General features: G+C 41.1%; 1 protein-coding gene across 2 annotated transcripts in view; it reads left to right on the forward strand.

Moving 5' to 3' along the window:
* The window catches only part of ARHGAP15 (Rho GTPase activating protein 15), a 574294-nt gene that overhangs the window by 533307 nt on the left and 32590 nt on the right, over positions 1–8397 (forward strand). The gene's annotated exons all lie outside the window — the stretch shown is intronic.

Raw genomic sequence — 8397 nt, forward strand, 5'->3', positions numbered from 1 at the left:
TCCCAGTCTGTTTCTTAAGTACATACTTACCAAGCCATCTTGCAACATACCTAGACAATAATTTCCGTCTCCTCTCTAGAGCCCTCTTTTAGTGTCTTTTTAACTGACATTTTGGAATTCACCTGAAAACACCAACAATTTGCCAAGACAAAACTTGGCCTGTGGAGAAGACACCATATTCAACACCAATCTGGAGAAAACAGCGTACTCACTTCTTTTATTCATTATGATCGTAATATTTATTTTAATCGTGATCACAGTTTGAGGATTGTAACTCAGTCCAAAGAAAACTGGCCTCCAAGCAATAAAGAGTTAAGACCAGAAAGTTCACCCCTGGACCCTTCGCCCCATCTTATTTCAAACCTTCCTTCCCTGTGGTACCACAAAATGAATAATGCCTTAGACATAGTTTTTACAATGCTAATATTTGAACAGTAAAAGATACCTTAAGACCTTCATCAAGATTTTTTAAGGCCTCATTTAACGTCAGTGTCAAGGTTCTGTGAGGAATAATTAATATAACAAAACAAGGTCTATATGCCCATCGATTGCCAGGGGATTTATGCAGGTAACTCATTAATGCTGCAGGGGGTTCTGCATGTAAATCCCGAAGCCTTGATAGCGAAATGGGACCCAATGATTTTTTCCCCCTATAAAAAACACAAACAATGACAAGTATAAAAGCAGATAACCTGAATATCTATACAAACAGCTATATGGCTTGTAAAAGTTTTCCATTTACATCCTGTCACCTCTTCTTTTCACATGTATAAAAGATGGGACAATTATTTCAACAAACCTACCCATATAAATCAACGCAGTTTTGCTGTGGGGAGACTGGGTGTTTGAGGCATTTAATATTTCAGCATCGCCAGATTATCACCGGGATCCATTTCGCTTTGTGGTCAAGTGCATGATTAGCGCTGTGACAGGATATTGGCCATTTTCGTAGGAAGATCTGCAAATCCTAGTAAACAAATACCAGTTGGAAAAATTAAGAACAAGTCTGTGGACTGGAATGCACCCTACTTGTAATGGGAACAAAAAGCTGGCAATCAAATCTAAAGAAAAAAGCTAAATCACAGCAGAATGACCTACTTTAAGGCATTTGCCAAAGAGGCAGTGTTTTTAGACAGCTCTTCTGAAGTAGCGTCTTTCTGTCTATGCCATCTGCAGATTTATTACTGCCTGAGAAAAACAACCAGGAAAAAAAGAAAGCTCTATTTGAATGATACTAGGAGCCTGGTCTATAGGAAAGATTCCAGTATTGTGGGCACCACACCCACACCTACTGATGTGGTCCAAGGTTTTGCTTTGGAGGCACCTAATTAAGAAACCCTGACTCATTTACATGGAGACGTTTGATCTAAATTACACTCCAAACCGCACCAAATTGGGAGCATCTGTGAATGTGAAATGTTTGTTCCCTGTGACGGCTAGAACAGGGCCAGCTCTGGACGGCACATGTTCAAGTGACGAAAAATATTTCACATGTAACGTACTTCTGAGACCCACTTTTCCACTAATAATTCATAGTGATCCTAACCAGTATCTGTACTTCCACAATTATTTCAGGCTGTGAAAAATTATGTCACTTTTTTTTCTACAGCTAGAAAGAGGTAGGAGACCACCTACTTTGTTTGTTGTCATTGATAAAAGGACTTAAGAGCAGCCAATAGTAAAAAGGCCAAGCTGTATGGTGGAGAGGCTGGCATTACATCTACCTTTTAACTGGGGGTCCAGAAATGCAAGCAGCAATCTAAAGGGATGCATCTCGAGGGTCACGCCCTCTCATCACTGGCTTAACTTCTCAAGTTTTCCACTTGGCTTGCTGGTTCTCAGTAAAGTTTTGCTTCTTCAACTCCTCTGAGGCTGTCTTTGTGTCCAGAAGACACAGCCCATAAAAATGAGAACACTGATAGATTAAAAGTCACATTATCTGCAATTAAAGGGCGTTTAGATATAGTCCATCTCATTTCCATCAGGTAAACAGTCTAAGAAAGTTAAAAAAAAAAAGTTCTGCCATTGGATGCTAAGAACAGGACGTGGCACATAGTTCTCATGAAGGAGTGCTGCATTTCAAATACAACAAACAGGCAGTCCACCCGGCACTCGGGCACCTGCGGACCACTTCACCTTCTCAGGCCATGCACCACCTATGTTTCAGCAGGAGTCCAAGGAACAAGAAAGAAACTTTTTAAAGAATTCCAGATTCCTTTGTCTGAGAAGATACTAATGCATTGATCTGATACACTGTTTTTCGCAGTAGCTAGGATGAGATTTGAATACATTAATAGTTTCAGCAGCAGAGCCCGGGGAGCCCAGTTAATAACTTCTGCGTGGGTCAACAGATAGACTTCAGACAGAGGTAAGGCTTTCGGCTCTCATGTTGGTAATACTTAGAGAGATCGAATGAAAGGGGCTGTTCTCCCAGAGCCTTTGTTGTGGGCATGCATCGTGACAGTATGGAGCCAGAGTTCTTCTGGTTGTCTACACAGCCTGGATTCAATAAACTGTTATATATGCATATTATGACAATGTGGTCAAGGAAGCCAGACTTTTCTACTCTACCTTTGAGTGCCTCTATAGCCTGAATCTGGTGTTTATTTTTCTTGTCCCCATTCAATATGTTAGCATATTCATAATTTAATACAGGTTATGTTCATTTTATAATTAAAGTTATGGATTAGTTGGGAAAGCACTCAGACTATGCTGTATGAAAAATATTCATCTCTTGCTATTGCATACTGGGTGGTTCGGTGTGAATCCTAAACCCCAACAATCCCAGACTACCTTAGTTTGCTGGGACTGCCTTAACAGAATACCCAACTAGGTGGCTTTCACAGCAGAAATGTATTTTCTCGCAATTTTGGCTGCTGGAAGTCTGAGGGCGAGGCGTCAGCACGTTGCCTTCTTCTGAGCCCTCTCCCCTTGGATTGCGGATGGTTGCCTTCTCACCGTGTCCTTATGTGGTCTTTGCTCTGTGTGTACGTCTCCCTGGTGTCTCTCTGTCCCAATTTCTGCCTCTTATAAAGACACCAGTCACATTAGATGAGGGCCCACCCTAACGGTCTCGTTTTAGCTTCATTGCCGAAAACCCGATCTCCAAATGTAGTCACCTCGTGGGCACTGGGGTTTAGGGTTCCACACATGAATTGATGGGTGGGGGAGGGGGTAATTGAGCGCATGACATACTCCAAGGGGGTATGCATAGCCGTGCTGCTGACATGCCCTTGCCAGATGTGTGTTTATTTGCGACCAAAACTTAAACTAAAGTTAATAATTTAAAATCTGCGGTATTTTTCCAGTATGATTTCTCAGTCACTTCCCCCATCAGTGAGAAATCAGGATGACTTTCTGAGGTTTAGGGGAAGCGGCAGCAGCAGCGTGACTCCTCTCATACCTTCTTGCTAGACTGGAAGGAAGCAGTTGCCGAATACAGTAAGTGTTACCGCAGTGCCGGCCCCGAGCTGCACCCGCCTTCAGGGACCCCTGGTCCAGAGGCGTAAGTGCCTCGCTCTCCATTACTGCCGACTTCCATTAGGAACAGATAATGCGAGAGATATCACTTTCACAATAAAACATTGCACTTACACCACACCTTTCAACTCAGCATTTCCAAATGCTTTAAAAATCATTATTATTTTTATTATTTATTCGTGGAATCCCAGCAGTCTACTCAGCACTGGGAAGTGCAGTCAAAGCCACAGCGCTGTGGTCTCAGTTACACAGCCTTAAACCGACGCTCAAGTTTCCCCCTTGAAGTGCCAGTAAAATATCTGAAGGTGGATGTTTGTATGTGTGTGCATGTTTAGGGGGCAAAAAGAGAGAGAAAGAAAAGAAACTTATCTGAGTCCTCCTGCTCCTTACATAGCTGAAGAAATTCAGAAAAGAGTCGTTCCATAGTGTTGCTCCGATATATGATGAACCACACCAAGGAAAAAGCAAGAAAGCAACCACGTAGTTTTGGACCCCAAATTCAGAAAATGGAAATGAATTGCCCTAATCAAGGGCAACTACAATAACACTTTTCAAAGGGTTATTAGTCAGTGCAGGAAGTAGAAATCAATCATGGCCTGCATATTGTTCACTGGGCATTATTTCCTAGGTCAAATCTGCTTGACATTCAATTTAATGCAGTCTTTCATCAAGTTGAAAGGCCCTGGAGAAACTTTCCCTGGCCACCCACGTTTTCCAACAGGGCTGTTGCCTAATCGACCTACTTTTGTCTTCTGACTTTTTATCATCTTTGTATAGTCTCCCGTCTTCTACTGAAACCACTCCTCTGCTTTACGTGACTTCCAAGGTGGTGAATATATGCTGTCCATTCCTTTGAGGCTAGAACCTGGTCCAGTGCCTGGCACACAGTAAGTGCTCAAAAAATGCATATGAGATGAATAAACAACAAATGCTCAGAGTACTCTGCAAAGCAGTCTAAACATATGCTTGACACATCCTGCTCTCTCAACAAAGTTATAAGCCAAGACAGATCACAACAAAGAAGAGATAGTCAAGATGCAGATTAAAAATCTAATGGAATAATGTTTTAGATTGCTATAAATCAAAATGACCATATGCACTTGCAGAAAGTATATGTTGAATGTTATCTTGACTAGTCTTGAATTTAGCCCGCAAAATTTTTCTAAAAAGAAGTATGAGTTCAGGAATTTTTATTATGATGGGAGGGAGAAATCATAACCTGAGAAGAGTTCTAGATTTGGGGGCGGGACTTCTGAGGAGCACTGAAGGTAGAAATAGGGGTCAGTATGTTGCCGAAAGTTCGGCCCCTGTCCTGATGAGCTAAATAACCCAGAGACAAGGTCTTGGAGCTTAGAAGGAAAGAGGCAATTTTATTGCTTTGCTGGGCAAAGGGGACTCACAGCAGGCTAGTGCCTTCAAAACTGTGAGCCCACCTTGGGGGTAGGGTGGGGTGGTTATATAGCCATAGCTCAAACAATAAAGCATTGAAAACAATCAACAGAATCATTTTCTTATCAAAAGACTTAGAATGGCAACATGATGCCTCCAGGCGACCAATTCTATAGAGGCCAGTGGTTAGATCTCTTTATCTCCTAAGCACTCAAGGTGCGGTCTTCTTGGTAATTCAGGCTATTTTGTAAAGTTACTGCCCTGTGGCCTTCTTGGAGAAGGACTCAGAGACCAAGCTTGATTATTACTTTCAATTACTGGAATAAAGTAGAAAATAAAGTAAGATCAATAGCTTTAGTTTTAACAGTGGGCCTGGAACTGTGTATAGCAACCGGTCAGTCAGCTCAGTTGACTGTTTTAAGGGCAAGCATAAGAATAAGCAATCTGTTAGCCCAAGTGCAGCCATTTTATTAATTCTCCTTCAAGTAATTGGACTAAAAATATCTGAAAAGGCAAGGCAGTCAGGGAGGTAGAGGAAAGTTAGGTTTCCTGAAGTGTTCTAATGAAAGGCTTCTAAAGAAGATAAACACCCCCAGGTACAGAGGATTACTTTATGGAGATTGTTGATAACACAGGAATGTCAGTAGTAACAAGATTGGGGACACACTAAAGTAGAAATTCAGAAAATAAGAGCTGCCACAAGGCAGCCAAAGTGAGGAGGATGTTTCTTGGGTCCTCTGTGCTTGGTGCTGGCCACCGCTTTGAGCAGTTCCGCCTTATCCCCAGGCGGGGAATTTAGAAAGGGCTGAAACACACACTGTAATCACAGGTTCTCTGTCTACATGAAGCGTGAATCACAAAAGGCTATTTCCTGTGCTTAGAGAAAAGTATGCAATATATCTTTGTCTTTAACCATCTCAAATTGGTAATGCAGAAAGACTATGTGCCCTTCTGTATTGGGCTGTTTTGAGGCTTAAATAATATCCTGAGCCCCTCAGAGGAAAGATGCTACAAGCAGAGAATACAGGGCATCTCCCAAAAATGAGTGAGCTCAGCACCAAAAAGTGCCTGGCCTCATCTTGAAATCCACCAAAGAACAGCACAGCCAGAAACAAGTTCAAAAGTCAAAGGGATCGGAAGACCCTAAATTAAAACAACAACAAAATTCAAATTGCGTACCTTGCCTCAAGCTGCTTTATTATATTTTGTAGTTAGAGTTCACATGTTTGAATTCCAAAGTCTGATCTCTTTAAAACTGTTAACTGTTGAGCTTAAAATCAGGAAGCAGTGAAGTGGCTTCCCAGAGAGACACATATGGAAGGTTTCTGGTTTTAGGGGTGGGGAAAGAAGCTGATTTTGTTTTTAGTTCTGTGGAATTTCAGTCCAATCAACACCTAGGCCACTCCTTTTTTAAAAATGAAGAAGAAAGACTTTTAAAAAAAAATTATAAGGATTCAGCGTGCAGAGAATTTCTTGCAGACATCTGGGCGTCTAAACAGACATCCGTGAGGCAAGTGGAGGTACAGCAGCAAGAGCAGGCGTCTGACATTCATCCCCATTTTCAAGAGGAAAATGGTTTATAGGTTTTCGAGGTGTCAGCGCCCTAAGGGAAGCTGGCGAAGCCTCTCTTCAAAGATGAGCGACCCTGGGACTTTCCTAGGTCCTCTAGCCAGTGTGCACGTCCTATAATCCAGATTGACTTTGGTGGTACAAAGAAAACGGAAATGAGCTTTGCTGAATGCTAATTATTCTAGATAGTTTAATATAGTTTAAGGTTCTTAGAGTTTTAGTTTTCAGTGAAGTTCGTTTCATCACCAAGGTCCCCTTTCTATAAAATTGTCAGCATTTCCTCATTGTCTTAGCTCTACCTGGAATTCTAACCATTACTTCCATGAACGAACATGTCATGTCATCAGTTCAATGAGTTTTCTCGTTAGCCGCCGCGTCCCTATCTGGAAGGCTTGGCCCACACTCTTCTGCTCCTACCCAGGCCCCTCTCTAGGCTCTCTGCTCATCCCAGATTCTGCCACTTCTTTGGAGAATCTGGATCAGTGTCCAGCTCTATTCAGATCCACTTGATCACAGATCTGGCCCCATCAGGGGAGACCTCTCCCTACTCTCTCAACTCATAGGCCTCCTTATAAATAGCTTATTGGTGAATTTGATGCTTACATCCAGCAGAGTGAAGGTAGAGCAAAGGCTATTCTTACTTTTTTCTGATTCTTGCAGAATACCTAGCATGAATAGACATCATTGATTGAGCACTAACCAGGTGTCCCATTCTCCTGGGGGTGCATTACATCATCTCAATTCAGCAAACATGTAAATGAGGTATTGCCCTTAATTTATGTCTCCAAAATCTAGCACCCAGAGGAACCAGATCACCCAACTAAAAAGTAGTGGGCCAGTATTTGAATGCAAGTCTTTCTGAATCCAAAGCCTTTATATTTAACTTCTATGCAAAACTGTCTCCCTTCTCACAGTAACCTGCACATAAAAGTCACTCAATATTTGTGAATTTAATGAATGGATAAATGAATAAGTTAATATGGGAGCTGTTCCCTGCTCCAATCTGACTTTCAAAAAAAAAATAGAAGAAGAAGAAGACACAGAATCTTGGTGCCTTTGAACAGACATGGTCATATAGCACAAGGAAAGCAGAAATGTTCTCAGAAGTGAAGAGTTAAGCTGATCACTGGCAGCCTACCTGGAAGTGATATGACTCACAGGGAGTGAAGCAAGCCTCAAGTCAAACTTGGCAAGCATTTGTAACTTTAGAGCGTGCATCCTAAACATTCTACTAACCTCACCCTTAACTTTCTCTTTGCCCTTATTTTCTAACTCATTTTAAACATATTTAACCTTTTATATTGAATGCATTTTTATACAGTAAAATACATTTATTGTTATAAGGTGAAAGTGTAAATCAGTTTAATACATAATCAAATTAATTAGCAAGATAAAACTGGTGCTCAAATTTACAGAGCAAGTTCAGAAATGTTTCCTGGATAGAAGTGGGTGGCTCATGGCCTTACATATTACTTCATTTAAGCACAGGGCTATAAATGTGAAGTTGTGTTTTAGGGAAGATTTGAAATGTGTGGCAGTTCCAGAAGGTCGATAAAGATACAGCTTGTCAGTATTAAAATCAGAAGAGTTTAAAGGCCAATGGAAGAGATATGGGATTTTCATAGAATTTTTTTTTAAATCCCACTAAACAGTATAAAGATCTCTGAGTTTGAAAATGGTTTTATCCTCAGAACCCATAAGGTTTGCAAACTGATATTTTAAAACACAGAGGGAAGCATTGACTAAGACCGAAAGATATGGTTTTCTTGAAATTTCTTTATTAAATATGAAGACAATAAAGAAAAGCTAATTTTATTGCAAATTCTGAGGCCACCAGATGTTATTTCTCTCTATTGCCATCACCAACCCTTACTTGTGTTTTCTAATGATAAGGGAGGCTGGGAACCACTGATCTACTCCAGTCATTTCACAGGAATATCTCATAAAGAAATCCCTTGT

The sequence above is a fragment of the Camelus ferus genome, chromosome 5 (assembly GCF_009834535.1).
Source record: "Camelus ferus isolate YT-003-E chromosome 5, BCGSAC_Cfer_1.0, whole genome shotgun sequence".
NCBI classification, from domain to species: Eukaryota; Metazoa; Chordata; class Mammalia; order Artiodactyla; family Camelidae; genus Camelus; species Camelus ferus.